The sequence below is a fragment of the Falco naumanni genome, chromosome 8 (genome assembly GCF_017639655.2).
Source record: "Falco naumanni isolate bFalNau1 chromosome 8, bFalNau1.pat, whole genome shotgun sequence".
Classification (NCBI taxonomy): domain Eukaryota; kingdom Metazoa; phylum Chordata; class Aves; order Falconiformes; family Falconidae; genus Falco; species Falco naumanni.
Window position 1 is genome coordinate 64,209,040 of NC_054061.1, and position 19,922 is coordinate 64,228,961.

Here is a 19,922-nt window from a genome sequence, read left to right on the forward strand (position 1 = left end):
AAGCTAAGTGGAGTCTTGCACCTAATTTGTTGGTGTGCTAAACGGTAAACTGACAAAGTGTTGAAGTGACTCAGGCTCCCAGTGGAAGGGATTTTATTCCATGCACACATAACAAGTTCATTTGTCTTGCTCTTCCCAGAACAGAGGGCTTTGCGTCCAGACTGGTCAGTGTTGGGACCATTTTGCCAGCCTGCAATTAGTGTACGTTTATAATTCCTGTGGCGCACAAATATCCATAACATCAAACACTCACTTGATGAGTTTTTGCTGGGTACCCGGAGCAGAAAAGCAAGAGTTGCAGAAGCATACGTATCAGTGGATACCCAGAAGTACCATCAGGACCTTTCACCATGGCAGTTTGCTGCGACAGAGATTCCTTAGCTTGCTGTGACTCATTTTGATTACAGAAACAGCTTAACTCTGGCCACAGCCAAGCCCCCCGCAGCCGCTCGCTCATCCCCCCTTGGTGGGGTGGGGGAGAGAATCGGAGGGGTCAGAGCGAGGGAACTCCTGGGCTGAGATAAAGACAGTTTAACAGGTAAAGCGAGAGCCGCGCGCGCCAGCAAAGCAAAACGCGGAATTCGTTGCCCACTCCCCAGGGGCAGGCAGGTGCTCAGCCGCCCCCAGCACAGCAGGGCTCCCTCACGCCCGTGGCTTGGGAAGACAAGCACCATCACTCCAAACATCCCCCCTTCCTCCTCCTTCTTCTTCTTCCCCCAGCTTATACATGGAGCATGAAGTTCTATGGTATCAATTACCCTTTAATTAGTTCGGGTCAGCTGTCCTGGCTGTGTTCCCTCCCAGTTTCTTGTACCCCCCCCCAGCCCTCTCGCTGGCAGGGCCTGAGAAGCTGAGGAGCCCTTGGCTTAGTGTAAACATCGCCCGGCAGCAACTGAAACCAGCGGTGTGTTACCAGCATTCTCACACCAAATCCAAACGCAGCAGGGCAGCAGCGACTGAGAAGAAAATTAATTCTATCTCAGGTGAAATCAGGGATACCGCCCCCCCCCCCCCCCCCCAACTATGCATCAGTGCATGCCACGCTCAAGTGAGCTGCTGCTGTAGAAAGGCTGTGTGTGCCTAGGTGGAGCCCCAGACCATCATCACTATCTCACTCTTAGTACCTGGACTCTGCTGGTACACTGGTTAGTGTTGAAATCAACCCCATCATGATGCAAAAATAAACAGAACGCCCTCAAGCTCTACTCTAACCAAATGAGTGAAATATAGCCAGGACAAAAACATTGTGAAAAACCCAGCACCAATTCTTACTGTGCGACGTTTTCTTGGCGTAGACCTGTCTCCATGGTATGTCTCTTGAACTGTGCAGAAGTGGATGAGGTTTAGATGCTAAGATATAAGGTGTCCTTCTAGGCTTTAAAGCAATAAAATCATACAGCTGTGCTTTGTCACTTGGAGGTGAATGCTCACAGCGTAGGAGTAGGCATTAGCCTACTTAGAAGCAGTAGCAAGTTTTACCATATTAAAAAAAAAATCAAAAAAGAATATTTAGAAACATTTGATGTTTCCAGTGCTGGGCTACAGCTGAAGACAGTCATATAAAGTAATGCCACAGCTTTACTAAACCACATTTTGACCATTTCATTTCTCCTGCCTGTGTCAGTGGTCCAAGCCCATTGTGCAGCCATACGGGAGACCCGCAGCAGAGGGGCAGTGTGGTGTGATTCACTTCTGGCAGGTTTATGTGACGAAAGGATGGGTCCTGTGCAATCATTGACATTATAGATTCAGGTACTGGTGTTTCAAAAGAAGGATTTCCAGGCTTTTCAGTTTGAATGAAAATAATCAGGAACCTAGTCTTTTATTTTTGGCAGCTCTGCCTGTTGTCCAGGTGTAATTGGCATAGATGATGCTGATGTTTTCAACTATACCGCCTAGTTATTTGGTAACATCTTACACTATTTCAAGGAATAATAATGAAATTGTCAGTATCTGCTGCAGTTGCAAAGGTGCAATGTTGTTCTGTAAAAATATGTTTGTTAATGTGAGTGCTCCAGTAGATTTATGCACAGTGAAGCTTTGAAAACGTCACTTACGCTCCTAATTTTTCTTATCCAGACTGAGGTAAATCTGGTGAGATGGAACAGCTTGTATGTGAGGGCCACTCTGTGGAGGTTCTCTGTGTTGTGTGTCAGTGGCTCATCAGGTGGCTGTAGGCATTCAGGTAGTTCATGGTTTTGTTGGAAAATCATGCTGCCCAGCACGGGCCGGCCCTCACACTGAGGCAGCAGTGGGAAGCAGGCCTCTCCTAGCCCTGCAGGCTGGGGAGCCAGCACAGCCTCCACAGAGCGGGTATCGGCCTCCACAGAGCAGGTATTGGCCTCTACAGGGCGGGTATTGGCCTCCACAGGGCAGGTATTGGCCTCCACAGGGCAGGTATTGGCCTCCACAGCGCGGGTATCAGCCTCCACAGAGCAGGTAACAGCCTCCACAGAGTGGGTATCAGCTTCCCCTGAGCGGCCTCCGCAGCGCGGGTACCGGTCTCCGCAGCGCGGGTGGCGGCGGCGCGGCAGGCCGCAGTGCGCACGGCGGGCCGGCAGGGGGCAGCAAAGCCCTTCAGGAGCGCGGCGGGCCGGGCGCGGGGGTGCGAGCCGCTCCGGTACCGCCTCAGCCCTCGGGACCCCGGCTGCTGTCCTGTGCGCCCCACGGCTCCCACGAACTGCGGCCCCAGCCTCGGCTGCCCACACTGTGCGGGCGGGGGCAGCCCCCTCAGCCCAGGGCCGGCGGTGCCCCTCGCCCTCCGGGCAGGGCAGGCCAGGCAGCCGCCGCGGCCCTCCTTCCTCCGAGGGAAAAAGCGTTGCTGTTGTGCTAGCGAGACCCTTACCCGGGGAAGTGTTTGTGGCGGGGCTTTGCCGACCAGGACGCGGCAGCGCTGCGGCCGAGGGCTGGGGGCGGCCAGAGGACAGGTACGTGAATGGCTGCGGCTCCATTTCCCGGGGTCCGGCAGGCCGCGGCGGGCTCTGCACCGCGCCGGACCCTCCCCGCCCCTGGAACCGGCCGTGGCCCACTGTCCCACAGGGAACGGCGGCTTTCCTAGTGCGAGGCCTTAGAATCAGAGGGTCGTTTATACTGGGGAAAAACCTTTAAAATCATCGGGCCCAGCCGTTGCCCCCCAGCACTGCCCAGCCCGCGGCTGAGCCATGCCCCTCGGTGCCACAGCCAGGCGGTTGTTGAGCGCTTCCAGAGGTGGTGACTCCACCGCCTCTCTGGGCTGCCTGTTCTAGCGCTTCAGCACCCTTTTTGTGAAGAAATTTTCCCTGATATCCAATTTAAACCTCTCTGGCGCAACTTGAGGCCCTTTCCTCTTGTCCCGCTTGTTACCTGGGCGAAGGGACCGACCCCCACCTGCCCACGGCCCCCTGCCAGGCAGCTGCGGAGAGCCCGCTTCCCTCCCGGGGGAGCGGGTGTGGAGAGGGGAGCCACAAGATGGCAGCCGCGTCTGGGGCAGGGAGCGGGAGCGGGCCCGGGGCGGGCAGGGAGCGGGCCGGGAGCGGGCCCGGGGCGGGCCGGGAGCGGGCCCGGGGCGGGCCGGGAGCGGGCCAGGAGCGGGCCCGGGGCGGGCAGGGAGCGGGCCCGGGGCGGGCCGGGAGCGGGCCCGGGGCGGGCAGGGAGCGGGAGCGGGCCGGGAGCGGGCCCGGGGCGGGCAGGGAGCGGGCCGCAGCGGCTCTCCCGCGGGCCCTCTCGCTTGGGCACGGGACCCCGCCGGCCTCAGCCACCGCCTCACCTTGGTGGCCCTGGGCGGGCCAGCATCGCTATCAGGCTGCCAACGTGCACGGTTTCGGCCGGCTGCAGACAGGTTACACTGCCGCTGTAAAGACTTTGTGAAGATTAAAACTCTGACGTTGAGCGGATCCCGCTGAAAACTCCTTATGGCAGGGCAGTTTCACACTATTGTCCCTAGTTTATTAAATGTGCAACAATCGGCTGATATCGTGCCCAGTAATTTAACATTTTGTTTCTTGATGACTTCCTACATCTTTTTAGTAGGTTTTGTTTTGGACAAAGGTTTTCTGTGTATTTATTCTCTTCTAAACCAAGCACTGTGTGTAACATTCAGACATATTGTGAATAAGCAGAATTTGTTAGCACGTTAAAATGAAATGATTCCTAGTTAGCACAGGATATAATCCTATATTTAGGCTTCTGACTCTCTTTTATTTGGCACCACAACTTTTTATCTTGGACACACACCTTCAGTGCTACAAATTAATCTTTGAGGTGAGACACCGCATTGCCGCTGGCAAAGAAACCTTAGTTTTGTAGTAGTAGTGACTAATGTACACGCCTGCCCCCGCTCTCTTTCTAGCCTTCTATTCATAAGCAACGTATCAAGGGTGGACGAATGCCAGCAGAACAGCCTGTCTTCGGGAAAGATACTAGCTTTTTTTTCACCCTTCTTTGACTCTACTTGCGCTGGCACAGAAAGCCTGTCAGTACAACCTCCATCGTTACCTTATTTTTCCTTGTTTCGTTTCCTCCTACTCCAGCTCCCTCCAACCCTTCAACTTCTTCCTGATAAATATCTTGACGCTGAGGAAGGTGCTAACAGGAGTTTGTGTGCGTTTTAATTTAGAAGTCATTCTTTCTGAGATTGATTCAGGGAATCGAAAGTCTCTTTGTAACTGTCACCTGACTGTTTCACATCTGATACAACTGCCTGGTCTTTTTTGGTCTGGTTTATTACAAGCTGCCTCGTAGCCACTGAAGAACTCGAGCTTCTTGCTGAAATCGCACCCAGCCATGCATGCCCTTCTACAAGGCGATGGAGAAAGGAGGTCTGCAAGAGTTCACGCTAATAATGACTCTAAATGCCCATTTCCCACACATCTTTCCTAGCACAAACAACGAAAATAGTCCACTTGCAGAGAGTCTGATTCAGCTTTCTTGCATTCCACAATAACAGATGGATTGCTAGACTGTTTACTGTTGCTTCCCACAAACTTCCTGTTAGTAAACTCCTGTATTATTTATGAAACAGAAAAATTACAAAGAAGTATCTTAGCTGATTACTGCCTGCTGATGAACCACTGCCAGAGAAACTTTTTATACAAATATGTGCATGGGAGCAAAGATCACTCCCGCTGCAGGTTTTTTTTTGATATTATTTTTACAATTGTTTCACAATATACCGTGACCCTGTTGTGCTGCTCTCCCGAGCAGGTATTTCCTGCACCCAGACATTTACAGTTGAATCGAGGTATCTGTGAATGTGTGAAGGGGGTGGGGGGGGGTGAGGCATGCATACAAGTTAGGGATCAGCTATGAATAAGAAATGTTTAAAGCCTTTTTGTTTTACAATGGCAATGATGAATGAGATGTTACTAATGTGATATTAATCTCTGCTGACCTAGCTTAAGAAGTCGGCTGTCTTGGAGCTGTTGGCAGAAAACTGAGTGCTGTATCGATCACCTTTGTGCTACTTCTGACACAAGTAGACAGTAAATGTGAAGAAACTTTATTTTCCTCACAGTTTAGCTGTTAAACTCCTCAAAACACATGAGCTGAGAAGGGCACTTTGCACTGCATACCGTAGGTTGGACTGATTTTTGACTCTCAGTGGTGTGAGGAGGCCAACCTAAAATCTGTTTGTACAGTTACATCAACAGAGCTAGCGGATTTTAAAAAGTCTGTAATAAAAAAGAGCAAAATGTAATGCAGAAATATGAATGTTGTATATTACCAGAAGTACTTCTAGTGATTTTAGAAATAACACTTGACCTAACATCATCATTCTGTTTTTTTTAAAATAGTTGCTATTATATTTCACCAAGTTTCTATTCTATTTATGTATTCTGTATGAAGGAATTGGCTGCTGCACCTGATATTTTTGATTGTAGACGTGCATTATATATACATACAGAAAAGGAATGAAAATGTTCTGGATCTGAGACACAAATAAGTCTTCCTCAAGATTTTTTGTTTGATTCCCTAAACTGAAATCAAAACTCAAAACAGCACTGCAGATTGAACACTTTCTAATGTTAGCCCTGCTACCACGGATCAGGCATTGCGTAAAGTTTAACAGAAAAAGCTGCTGTGCATTGTAGGCAACTGCAGGACACCGATTAAATCATCATATACCTTTATAAGATCTGTATTTGCAAAGAACTGATATCAGATGGAACAGGGCATTTGCTGATCCTGGGGCAGAGCTCATTTCTGAGCATTTGTGTGAGACAACATTATGTAACAGAGCACTCATTTCAATTAACAGAACATGTCTTCTCTGATCAAATTCTCTCCTTTCTGTGCCCCCTTAAATACCCTCGCTCAGAGCTCCTATTGACAGAAAAAGAATTCAATGTTATTAAGGGCAGATGATCAGCAGCAGTATCTCCTGATGCTTCAATCCACCAACAGGAATCTTGTGACAGATGTTTCTGCACTTTATGCAAATAGGAACTTCATGGATCAGTTTTCCTTTCCTCCATGGAATATATGCAGCTGGAAAATAGAAATCCAGCTCCACGGCATGAAGTGAAAAAAAAAAAAGCCATGCCACTGACCAAACAGGCAGCTGAGAGAAAGCAAGCCGTAGATGTGAAATCAAAATAATTATACTACTGGTTCTTAGGATCACTTCTGGGTGTCTTAATCAAGCAGTGCGTGCAATGATACAGGTTTTGTGGGCGACAACAGTGCCGCTCACAAGTCGTTTCTGAAAGGAGTGGGGGGGATCTTCCCCGGGTTGTATATGTTTCTTCACAAATCTTTTGGGTTTTTAACCATTTCTGCTATGCTGGTTTCATTTTCACAGTAGTTGTGGATAACTATATTAGGTATAATATGTAAATGTATTAAAAATAGTGAAGCTGAGTTTGCACACGAAGAAAGGATTTCAGCTTCTTATATGTAATAAATAGGGTATAGGCATTTATATAAACAGTATGGGTTTAGTTACATTCTTTATAATAGCACAGAAAGCTGGATATGTGAAAATGATTGATGAAAAGAAGATGGAAAATTTCTTTCCTATTTATTACAAAAAAAACCCAACCCTCAAACTTAGTGAATTAGTGGAGGTTTAAAGGAAATACAGTTTTACAAATTATTGCATAGTATATAAAAGAACATATGTATTTAGTAATTTCTATAGCATCCTGCAATAAGGACAGGTTGTAGAATCTCACTTATTATAACTCTAGAAAATCATGAAATCCTAATGAAATTATTTTAAAAATGCTATTTTAATTAGAATTATTAAATAAAATTAATACTGTTACTTTAGACTGCTTTGGCCTTCTTCTATTTTTTTTAAGATGTTTGTGCAAGTATTTTTTATCATCAGACATCAGAAATAAGTATCATGAATTGTTGGTCAATTCTGTCTGTAGCTTATTTTCTCGTTGAGAATTTTATTAATCTTGTATATACATTTTAGGTGTTTTAAAATCTATTGTTGGTCACCAAATATTTTTTTTTTAATATTTTCATTTAGAATTTAATTCAAAGCCTATATTTGGTAGTGTGTAAACATTCAGTCAGGAACTATGATAAATTTTCTTTATATATACACAAAGCCTGGTTTTGTATCACGGTATTGTGTAGAATCTTGTCTCCATTTCATGACTAGTCAGATGCTGAGAAGACACCTCTATTCAGTTCAGAAGTGCTACATAATTTTGTTCAAAAATCCTTTTCTGTACTTCTTTTTTCTAGTTAATTTTATAATAAACATTACTGATTTTATGTTGATTTATTTTAATTCAGTTCCTTAAAAAAAAAACCAAAACACCCAAAGACATAGTGCCAATACTAGGAAAAGAGGAAAGAAAGGCATACGTGTGCAAGTGATTATCATGCTATACTGAATCTAGTGCAGATGAACAGCAAATAATTGACAATATGTTTGTATGTATTATATCATGTCTGCTTTTGCAAGATGCTGTGCAGCTAGTGATGTTCTGCAGGTAAGGTACAGTTTCAGCTAAGACCTGTGTCTGAAGAGTCAAATACAATTCTAGAATCAAGTATTAATAGAATAAACTTAATTTTAGTTTTTTATAAAAGTGCAGCTGCATTTTCTATTTAATTATAGGTTCTCACAGTAGTAATTTTCCCATGACCTGCTCAATCTCAAAAGTCAGAAAATTGCTTCTTTTTTAAAGCTGACAATAGCACGGTATGTTTCCAAAGGAAAAAGACAAATTACAGAAAATCATTACTTTAAGCATATTTAAATAGTCAGGAAGAAATCCTAATTGAAAAGTTTGCTAAAATGTGAAAAAGTTAGCAGTGCCTTTTTTTTTCCCCCAGATTATTCTCATGTTATTTGCAGCTTTACAAGCTGCTTATGATATGATGCCTTTCCTTTTTCTGCTCACCCTCTACCCCCCACCCCTTTCCTCTCTGATAAGGTTAGACAAAACATTTTTGGGATACAGAGATTTTAACAGGAGAGTAGTGAATTTGTAGGTGTGTTTAATAATCTAAATTGATTATTCTGTAGGAAGCTGAGACAAAGGTGATGGGAATCTTCGCATTTCTTTGCATGGGCTTCAGAGCAGTCTGTGAGCCTTTATTTTCCAGTAGTAGCTACTTTTCCCCCCGTATTTTAAAACAATTTGTAACCTTATAATTATTGTAATATATGTACAGGTGATATAGTAGCATCTTTATGTTAAACTTGAACATGATTCAAGCCAATAATTGACCTATAAATGAGCAACATCAGAGTAGTCCTTAAATGAGGATGTGTTTGATGAAGTCTTTTGGCTGGTGGGGTGGAGTGTGAGCATGGCAGGGCTGGGGCTGCTGGCGGACCCGCTGGCGGAGGTGTGCAGTGGGGCTCTCCTCCTGCATCGACGCAGGGAGGGGTTAGGAGCTCTGGGACGGGGCCGTGGGTGACTGAAACTGTTGGTGGCTAGTCCCTGTTTGGGCCCTGCTGCTGCCCAGCAAAAAGGGTGTTTGGGCAAAGCCACCCACTGCGCAGCATGGGGTACACCCTGCGGCAGGCAGGGTGAGGGGCACCACCATGTCTCCTCGACTGCTTCTGCCCCTCACAGGCCTGGCCAGCTGCCTGCATAGTTGCCAGTTACTAATCATTAACTGCATTACTGCCAATTAGTATATTTCTAACCACAGTTGTTCAGAAAGGAAAAAAAAAAAAGAGGTATCATAAAATAGTTTGACAATCATGAAGTGCACTCTGTTCCCTCTGCATGCCTCATCCCCAGTAAACCCATGCTCTTCCCCTGTTCCCCCTGGTCCTTCTCCCACTGTTTCCCACCCCTGAGCTCTCCCTTGCTGCTGGCATCTCCTTGTGGAAGAGAGGAGGAGAAAACCTTCACTGGGGTCCCTTCTGCTGCCACAAAATATTGGGGGGGGGGGGGGGGGGGGGGGAGGAGTGGGAAAGAGTTGGCTGCTGAAGTAGGTAGCCATGGTAATGTGTCTTCAGCAGTTTCCCCAAGGGAGCCTACAGAAGGAGTTGCTCTCCTCTATTTGCTGAAGCACTCAAGCTCTTCCCCATCCCCATGTTCTCCATTTCCCATTTCTAAATGACTGTAGCTCTTACAATTAGGCCCCAACCACGGTCCTGTGAGAGAATGCAGTGATTAGTGTGATCCTTATTACAAAGATGACAACCATTAGAGGAGGAATTTGCTGTATTTTTGTCTTATTTTCCGTGAACCAGCAGATGACATTTACTCAGGTGGCTCTCACTGTAAGATTCACAGAATGAGTTCAGGAGAGTATTATTGTCCCCGCACAACACTGGGGCAGCTCCATGGTGATAAGAACAGTTGTAACTCTGTCAAAGCCCATACGAGCTTATACTCCATGATGTAATGATTTGACCCAAGCCATTTCTGCATGAGGTGTTCCAGACATATTTGTTAGGTTTTTTTTAAAAAAATAATAAATTTAAGCTAACGCTTCAGGTTTTGGCTCTGGTTAATCATCCAGTGCATTAGGTGCAAAATACTGTTTTCAGCTCCTTGGTTGATCTAGACCTTAGACCTAAAGCAGAGCAAGAGGACAATGTACAGGCTGGTTCCCAGTGTAAGGGGCAACGTGAAGCAAGCATGGGGAGCAGGGCTGCATCCTCCCTTTGTAGTCGTGCTGGCCTGGGTGTCCCACAGCTGTTCAGAGCAGGGATCCCTCGGTCGTCTGCCCTCCATCCCAGTGCTACTCTTCTGGTTTGTACGTCAGAGGAGCTGTGCGCAAAATCATTTGGCATCCAAGGATTGTTTTGATCAGCAGTGGTTTTCATTTAAGGTCAAATGAAAAATGACGTTAAGTTTGTCATACTTGCCTGATGCTTTTGCTTTCTGCCACTTTATTTCTTTCCTTCACTGGTGTGAAAAAATTGGAGTTTACATACGGGGGGATGGGGGGTGGGGTGGGTCTTTCTTGCATTTTTTGTTTTTGTTGGTCTAATTTTTCAGTCATTTCTCAGACTATGCTGTTGTGTTTTCTGACCCTCCTGGTCCCAGATCACACTCATCTGCAGAGTCTCAGTTTTCATGACAGCTGGCTGATCACCAGCATAGCCGAGTTGGGGGACTCAATGGAAGGACCTTGACCCCCCAGCCAGCATCTCTCGGGGAATTCTCTTTGTTGGGTGCTTTCAGGCTGAGGCCTCCCCCAAAGATGAAGGCATTTTCTATTTGCCAAAGTGGGGAGACAACAGGAGGAAGAATAAAGATGGAAATCTAAGCAGTCAGCTGAACTTGTTCAGACTGATACCAGCCTGCGGTATTCAGACAGCAGCTAACCCAAGGTTTCCCTAACCTTGGCAGAAGTGCGGGAAATAGTTGCAGGAGGATGAAGTGTTCTTGAACTGTTTCTCCCATGTATCAAGCACAAGCAGGCTTTTCTTCAATATTAAGCATGTGCCTCTCTTTTCTTCCCCTTTAAAGAAACTTTTTATTGTAGACTATAAAAGGGGGGGGTGGGGGTGTAATGAAATAATCAATCTCTCTCTGTGGACCCCTGTGCTGCCTCTACACTATCCAAGGACAAAGATGCAAATCAGGACCTCCCCAGTATAAAAGCATTTATAAGGCAAATGTCTTGCTAAAGTCTTACAGTAAAAGCAAAAGGTTAAAAGAAATAGTTGTGCTCAAGTGTCATTTTAAACAAAAAGGAAAAAAAATAATTAACCACATTCTTTAAAACATCAGCCAGAGCTTCCCTGGAAGCATCAAAAACAGCGTTCCAGATAAAAGCAGCATGATGTGAAAAGACCTGATCAGCAACAGATTGATGTCTGGGCTTGGGGACTAATGTAAGAACTTAAAGACTTGGCTAGAGAATATATCTTGAGAAGCATAAACATATAAGAGGATGCCAAACCATGAAAGGCTTCCTTTGCACTGAGAATTCAGAAATCGGCGTGTTGACAAGCAGGGAAGCCAATGCTGCAAGCAAAGCACACAGGGTGATGAATAAACTCAGCCTTTGGGAGCCTAAGATGAGATCTAGAAAGGGGCCAACCTATTTAGTCACAATTTTAAGTCTCTACATCCAGCATTTAGGTGCTGTCAAGCTTCAGACCTTCCCACCCAGCTGCCGATGCTGACGTCCCACGGACTGGGGCAGCAGAGTTTGATTCAGAAAGTGTCTGCTAGTGTTCGGTTTTAAGAGGAGATGGAGAGACTTCCAAGAAGCTGACTTTATAGCAGGCTGGTTGAGCCATTTGTTGAGGCAATGGGAGAGTCAGGTTTAATTTCCTGCTCAAATGTGCTGCATTTTCTGGCCGTTGGCTTAGCAGTAGGCTCCTGGATTGCTTCCCTGGTGGCCACATATACCTCCTCCTGTGTACCGGGTGAGAGCTTGGAGGCTGTGTGGGGTCTGAGCTGTTCTTTGGCTGGCACGTCAGATCAGAGGCAGACGTATGCCTCTGCGATCTCCATGGTGGCCTCTGTGGAGCTACTGCAGCAGGAATGCTAGCTTTAAACCCTCAAGCAATGGGCAAAGCAAGGGAACAGATATGGCTCGTGTGGTTCTCAAATGTGAGATCTGGTCACTCTTTATTAACTGGGGAGTCACTCTGGGATGCTAGCAGTGAAGCAGTGTTCTTATCTTGTGAGAAAAAAACATGCAGTTTTCCTTTAGCTGTACTTAAAATTGGATAGTTCAATAGTTGGGCTAGAAATAACAGATTTACATATGAAGCAAAATAGCTATGAAAAAGTAGTTATTAGGGAGTTAAACAGGTCCTAGCTAATGTGCAGTCTGATTTTTGATGGATAGGCTCAGTTTAAAAGCTATATTCTAAGGAAACTAGAACTATCTGCAAAAATACGGGATGTGGGTGTTGTAGTCAAATGGAGAGAAAAAAAATAAACTGTTTACCTAAAAGAGCAACCTGAGAGGGCAATCCATAGGCGAAAACGCCAATGGCTTCATAGTTTGTGTTTAGCAAAACCCTACCATGCGGCTGTGCAAGCTAAACCCTGCCTTTCTCTCGTTTGGAAGAGATCTTGAAAGTCCTTTAAACTTGTTGACTTTTCTCCTCTTTTGCCAGGCTTTCCTGTGTAAGCACACTGATCCAAATGCGTTCATTCCTTGAGATGTACTCCTGTTATTGTCAGATATCTCCTGGAGGCTGAACACCTACCCTGGGAGGATGCTGGTAAGTACTGCAGGCACCTCTTCTTTGAGCAAAGTGATTAACAACTATGCAGCTGATGGCTCTCATTCATGTTCGGTTGGCAGGGTTGGCATCACTAAACTTGAGCTCACTTGTCACAATGGCAATAGAGTTGGAATTTAATTATCTGCTGGAGAGGAGCCCTGACAGCTGTGGCGTAGGTTTTTCGATGTGGATGTTGCCTGGATCACAAGAAAAATACCAAGGGCTGGTGAGAACAGCCATGTTCTAAAAGCATCTCTGCCTGGGTTAGACCACTGTGTACGAAAGAGGTATGTGTGATTATCTTGAAGCTATTTATTGACTGTCAAGTCAGATTGTGGTTAAAGTTTATCGTTACTGAAAGTTGTCCTCAGGAATCCTTTTACTTCACCAAAAGTAACTTTTCTTTTCCATGTCTTAGCTTGGAAGCACAGTGTTTGCTTACCATATTAGCCCTGGGTTTGCCTCTGGCTTGAAATTCTTGGAGGAAAGGGGATGGGTCTGCTGCTGGTTCCTTAAACAGTGGCAGTCTGTGATGGCTTTCTAGTAGTAAAACCATTTTAGTAGTAGCGGCATCAGGTAAGAACTCATCATTTTCCTATGGTAATGGTTATTATTGGTAAACTAAGGAAATGTTAGCTAAAAAAAAAAAGGGCAACTGTTTTCTTTTTTTGTTTGTTTGGGGTTTTTTTTGATGTGACTTTCCCTTAGCTTGTTATGATGCCCACTTCCCGGGCATCAGAACCAAGGCGCTGGGTTTTTCATGTTTCTTTGGAGGTTTGGTTTAGGGTTTTTTTCTTGGCAAACAAGTGCTCATACCATTAGCCCTCTGGCATGTCAGAGCATGTCATTGATTTCAAGGCACTTTTATAATGATTTCTATTATGCATTTGCACAAGTAAAGGACCCACACTATGAATAGGAAGTTGTCCTATTTGGCATTTGGTTGCCCCAACCTTGGAGGAGCACCCCGCCATTCAGATGCCCACACACCTCTGGATGCCCTAAGGACAGTACAGGATTTGCCTCCTGACTTGCATCCCTGAATCCGCTTACTTTCCAGCACCCAGAAATGTCATCCCTCAAAGATCAGAAAAGGAGCCAAGGTATACCCATAGATCTACTTTCCTTCTCATACCCCAGACGTGACCATGCATGCCTCCTGGGACCTCCTGGCCCTGTGCCCCTGGCTGGTGGTGAGCTCACCCTAAATCCTGGACTACATGGCTGCAGTCCTTTCCTTCCCCTCCTGGGAAGAAAGCATGTTTTCACTGGCGGAGGGGAGGCACTCCATAGCCTCCATTTAAAGAAGGGTGAGGCCGCCTTTTGCTGTGATGATGTTTTTTCTGCTGTGGATTTTTCTGTTTGTAGCCTTTCTCTGTATTTAAGAATAGGTGAACTGGAGAGTTGCTTGTGTGCTCTTTAGGCCACCATCAGATTAAACCCTGTTTGATGCAAGTGGTGTTTCTTGCACCTTTCACCCTGGAGCTTCCTGAGCTAACTTTGGAGGTTAGCCCACAGGGCTGTACTGCCAGATGCCAGGCAGGGCAGGGATATTGCTGCCTGTGCCCTGCCCAGGTGAGAGGCAAGCTGATACGGGGCCTTTGTAAGGCTCTGTGCTGCTAGCACGAGCTAAAAGGGAGGACCTGCCTGGGAGAGAGGGACTTTCTTCTCCAAAAACTGTGCGTGTTGTAATGTGTTTATATTATGCACTGGCAGCTCTTGCTGACTGCTATCAGGATTAGAAAAAAAATCAGAAATTCTGGAGTTAAAACTCTATAAGTTGCATGAAGATAATACTTAATAAACACGAATACATGGTAGGACTTTTTTTTTTTCCATCCTCTTTATATGACTTTTAGACTTACAAGCTTTTATCTTATTTTATGAGGCCATGTGAAATAAATTAAATGTAACACAAGATGCTGTTAAAAAAGATTTTATGACATCAAGAACTGTTTCTATATTAGGAGCAGATCCTACATAGACTTATGGATGTGAGTAATTTTGCTCCCATAGATAAGCTATTGAATCAACCATGGCTAACCATTTAAATGTTCAGAATCAGGCCCTCATTTTGGACGCACTTCTCATTGTTAAATCAATGTGAAAGTGAAATCTGTCTCCTCTCAAAAGGAAATTGCCAAGACTTTCTATGCTGAGATTTGGGATCTGTAGAAAATGAAGCCTTTTTATTTTTTCTTCCCTCCAATAATCTGTTCAGTGAACAAGCTGTGAAAAATAGTTCTATATTTTTTCCATGTGATGCAGCAGACGGTAAATTTCCATTTAAAAGAATGATCAGAGTAGCTGCTGGCACTGAACTCTGTTGTCTTAGTCAAATCTACTTACAAAGAGTTTACAGCAATACAATAGTTTATTATTTCACTCAACCAGAAATCAGATGAAAAAGGCAAAGGGGAAGCCTGAAGTAGGTTCATGGTCAGAATTCTTTTCTTTCTTAACATCTTGGTTTTTTAAATGCAGGAGTTGAGATCAGTAGTTTTATGTGTAAGGAAGAGAATATTTCTTTTCACCTCTACTTTTGTATGCTGTGAAATAATCAGACTTCGCACTTCTATAGTGCCTTTCTTCTGGGGATCTGAAAGCACTTTACAAACATTAATTAAAGTCTCACAACACCCATGTGGAGGTAAAGAAGCATTGTTTGTGTATCTAATGCAGAATTCTTAACCTGATTCTTTAAGTACTATACAAGGACTACAGTAAAAGAATGGAATAGCCAAAGCAAATTAATCTAACTGAATTGCTAGGAGCATGTGTATGTGTGTATGTATGTGTGTGTGTGTGCGCATGTGCACACGTGTTTGCAGATCTATGCATTGCTATATGCCTTAGACTACCGTGCATCTGCCCTGCATGTCCTGCCCATTGTTGTCTCAGGTGATACAATGAGTGCTGCTGCTTCTCTCTGCACGACGCCTCAGGTCCTTCTACAAATGTATTTCTTCTAGGAAACCTGGGGAAATCTCTCATCGTCATTGATTAGGCAAGGGTTACTTTTAAAAAGCAGAAATGTTCTTTTCTTGATCAGCAGTTTGTGAAGGAAAATAACAGGTGGGTGGTGAGGATCCAGAAGGGGACTCTGTTCCCTGAGCTGGGGTGCCCAGGCTCCCCTCTTTGTCCCCCTCGTGCTGTCTCCAAGCCTGGTGGCCTAGCCGTTGCTGCTGCTGCCTCCACAATCTCCCCATCCCAGGGGATTTTGGAGGCGGCACTGCAGGGGGGAGAGCTGTAGAGCAGGTTGGCTTCCACTGGGGCTGCCAGCGTGGGGCATTCTCCTACAGCAGCTTAACGTTGGGTTTGGCTTGGCTAGCCAAGATGTTAACAACTTCACATTAAAATATGTTAGATTATTTTACAGCCTTTATAGAAAGGGTGCTATCCTTTTAACATCAACCCTGCAGAGGTATATTGCCTGTACTGTGCCAGAGAGGAGACTGCCCCACACCCTGAGCAGGTAGAGTTGTGCTGGGTATCTCCATTTCTCCACCTTCACTGCTTTGTTTTCCTGCTGCTGTGGTACTTCACCCCACAGCTGGAGGCCAGAGTTGCCCCAGCTGTGTGTCTGTCAGGGAAGGCTGACTTCATTGTGGCTCTCTAGTTGCACTGTCAGAAATGAAATTAAGTGAGGGAACGAAGCAAAATGCAGGAAGCCCAAGCTGAAGGACTGAGCACCTCTTATTTCTGTGTTCAGCCCAGGGGCACAGTGTACCAGCCTTTCTCCCAGTTGTGCAGCCTGGGAGAATGCTCTGCTGAACTGTTGCAGCCCGACTGCTCTTTTCCTTAGACAAGTCAGATGATAAAAAAAAGTATTTTTCTAGGGGTTAGAAGCTGCCATTTATTTTGTTTGTTTGGGTCAAAGCTGTGGGGAAATAGATCCGCACAACCACTGTGAGTATGAAAAGGTGGTTGGCTGGCTACTAAAAGTAAAATGGGTGCTAGCTTCCTTCAGCCCTAGTCCCATGCTCTTTACAATTAAAAAATGCTTTTGGGTCACCAGCGTTAGATCTGTTTCTTAATCTTCATGTCTTCTTTCTGCGCACTTTGCTTGCTTTGTCTGACGTAGCTTAAGATCTTCAGTGCAAAGAGAGCATCTTTTATCTCTATAAAGTGTCATGCAAACTCGGGGTGGTGTGTAAATATTTAATAATAATATTAGTGATGGAGATTAGAGTCCTGGAGGAGCGTGTCTCCTTCCTCACAGATGCAGAACATACAGTGGAGCTTTTTGTTTGTTTTATTTCCCTGATGAGCTCATCAGTTTTCCAGTTGTCCCTGTCATCATCTCGGTAAGGTTATCAGGACACACTAATCTTGACCAGGAAAGGCTTAATTAGAACTGGGCAAATAACTGCTTTTTCACCTGAGGCTTTGAAAAAAACTCCCCTAAAATACAGATTTCCTTTTTTTCTTGTTAGCAAAATGGAAAACTGGGGAAAAGGGCATACTGTCTTACCATTTCAACCATCCTAATTCTGAAAAGGAAATTAAATGTCACTTCAAGCATTCTCCAAGTCACATTTCAGAACAGGAAACAGAAACTTCTAATTTACAAAGTATCAGAAAAAACCCACCACACTGGCTTTTCTGAAGTGCTTGGTTTTGGACAATACCTGTTGCTTCATTCAGTTCCTACCCTTGGCTAGATGTAGCATCTTGAGACCACCCTGCTGCAGTGCCCACTGGCCCTTTGGTGCCAGGAGCTGTGCTGTGGTGCCTGGTGGGCATCCAGGGAGGGCTCCTCCAGTGGGATGCGGGGGCACCTCTGCGGGGCATTCATTGCTCCCTGCCACCCACAGAGGCTGGACATGCAGCACGCCTTGGTCGCCTCTGGGTAAACTGCTGCACTGGTATGGTACCTATATCATAGAAGGGCTATTCACAAAAACGTTTTCCTTTAGCTTGGGATAAGCTTCAGCTCTCAAGGGTCCTTCAGGAGTGAAGGGCTGGAGAAATCAACTTTTGTATTATTTTTAACACTTATTTCAACAATAATATTATTGTGACCTTGCAGAGTAGAGTTGTTAACAGCCTTCTGCTGATGGCATGCTGCCCCACTGCAGGGGCTGCGAGCAGCCCTGTGGCCAGGCGAGGTCTAGGGGGGAAACTGTCCAGAGGTGCCCAGAAAGGCGACGTGAGCTCTCATGCTGCTGGAGCTGGTGGGAGAGAGGGCTGCGTGGAGGGTCTGTGGCAGCAGTGGAGGGGCTTCAGGGTGCTCAAGCCTGGGGCAGCATCGCCGGAGGCAGGCTGCGAGAGGCTCAGAGCCATCCCCAGCATTCTGCTCATTGACCCTTCTTACTTCCTCCTTTTCAGTAGCCTAAATAATTAAAAGAAGGGTTTGGCTATATAACTAGAATCATTTTATAGGAGGGGTTTTATGGCATACCTTACTTAAATCTTATATTTTCTAATGATTGTAGCCAATAGCAATTAATTTAAAATAATTAAGATAAATATACACATCAAATTGCCAAGCACAATATTTTTCTCATTCATTTATGACTTAATAGACTTCAGTGTATATGTTCAGTCTTTACTAATTGCACAGTTGATAATTCTTTATGACTTCGAGGAGTTCAGTGTTTTCTATCTTTACTTTACTGGCTGCATCCTCTTAGCATAATCATAGTCTTAATTTTGCTTAACTTATGCTAAAGCAAAATATGGATCTAAACCACAGGAGGCAAATAAAACACGTCATTGTACAGTTTGCTACATTTTATAAAACCATTTTACAACATGAACCATCCACCCGTTCTGTTCAATGGAGTAAATGGGATCTAACCATGCTTTAAGGACTGCGCTCATCTTTAAGCTGATTAGTTTATATCCTTATTACAGAATCCAGGCATCTATACCAGGTCTAACATCTAATTTTATATACAATTAAACGGGCAAGCCCTGATGCCTCCAGCATAACCATTTCATTGCTGTTATTTACCTTGTGGCTCCCCGGGCAGGCTCAGAGCCCCGTTTTACCCATTGCCACCCAGTGCAGCACAAGCCTCGGTGCGGAGGCGGCCCTTATGGTCCTGGCTGCCATGGGCAGGATGGGGCGGAGATGCAGAGAAACCCAAGCTCATGGCCCGGAGTCAGTGGGAGATAGGGGAAGGCCAAGCCTTGCGCCAGCTGGTTAGCAGGGATGGGTGGGAAGGTGGAGGCAGCGGCTGGTGTGGTGTGGAGTTGGTGGGTGGGCAGGGGCAGAGAAGTGCTGGTTTGGGATGCCGGAGCAGGCTGTGCCCATGTCCCTGTTGTGCTGGCGCTGGGCAGCGGTGCCTGTGCTCGAGGCAGTACCCGCCTGAAGGCTGTATGGACAGGGCAGCAATGTGGGGCTGGGGTGCTTGTGAGGCAGCTCTGGAGATGGGTCTGGTGGGGCCGAGCACTTCGGGGGATGCCGTGAGGATGCAGCAGTGTGGCCACAAGCAGGAGCACTCTCCTGCCCAGGGCACCCACATGGCTGTGCATCTTCCCTGCTCTGCACCAGGCAACAGGGAAAGCACACCGTGCCTTATCCAAAGGTTAATGCTTAAAAAAAGTCCCCCAAACTCACAGCTTTTTACTTCCTTCTCCCCAGAGGGAAGTGGTGCCCAGCATCACTGCCTGAGCCAGCATCGTGCCGGTGGTCCCCATGCCCTAAACCCTCCAGGGCAAGGAGGAGACAACCGGGGCTGGCACACGGCTCAGCTGCTGAAGGGTGGCCAGGAGCCCATTTGCTAATAGTGGTGCCTGGTTAAAACCCCCAGCTGGTACATGGCTTTAACCAAGCACAGTGCTGGCAAGGCAAGTGAGAGGGGCGGCCTTCCGTGTGAGGGCTCTGCTCGGCCCCCCGATTAGGGGAGGAAAGCTGTGGTTTTCACAGGCGGTCAGGTTTCCTTCTGTTGCTCGCTTTCTCTTCTTCTTCTTCTTCTTCTTCTTCCCCCCTTTTTTTCTTCTTTTTTTTTTTTGGGGGGGGGGGCAGGAAATTGTGTTTAACACTTGTACAATTTGGTGAAATTACAAGCCTGAGAGGACAGAGAGAGAAGCCAGTCTGTTTAAAAAATAAAAAGAGGACATGATTACTTTGCTAAAGCCGTACTTTCTATTTTCTCTTCCAAAAGAGACAAAGGGAATAAATACTTAAAACCCAGTGGTGACGACAGTGAAGCAATCATGCAGTTGCTGGATACCTTTGTCTCTGGGAGGCATGTAGTCATTTTTACATGTCTGCCACTGGGTGTCAAACCTTTCTTTTCTTCCCCTTTCCATTTTGGATGGCCAAACTGATTATCTAAAATAGAAAATTAGCACACAATGGCTTTAC

General features: G+C 45.8%; 1 long non-coding RNA gene across 2 annotated transcripts in view; it reads left to right on the forward strand.

Moving 5' to 3' along the window:
* Nucleotides 1–2,594: 2,594 nt before the first annotated feature.
* Nucleotides 2,595–19,922, forward strand: part of LOC121092901 — a 52,820-nt gene continuing 35,492 nt past the window's right edge. For both annotated transcript variants that reach the window (XR_005829417.1, XR_005829418.1), the window contains exons 1-3: nucleotides 2,595–2,927; nucleotides 12,494–12,601; nucleotides 12,685–12,891. This is a non-coding gene — a long non-coding RNA (uncharacterized LOC121092901). The remainder of the gene's footprint in view (nucleotides 2,928–12,493; nucleotides 12,602–12,684; nucleotides 12,892–19,922) is intronic.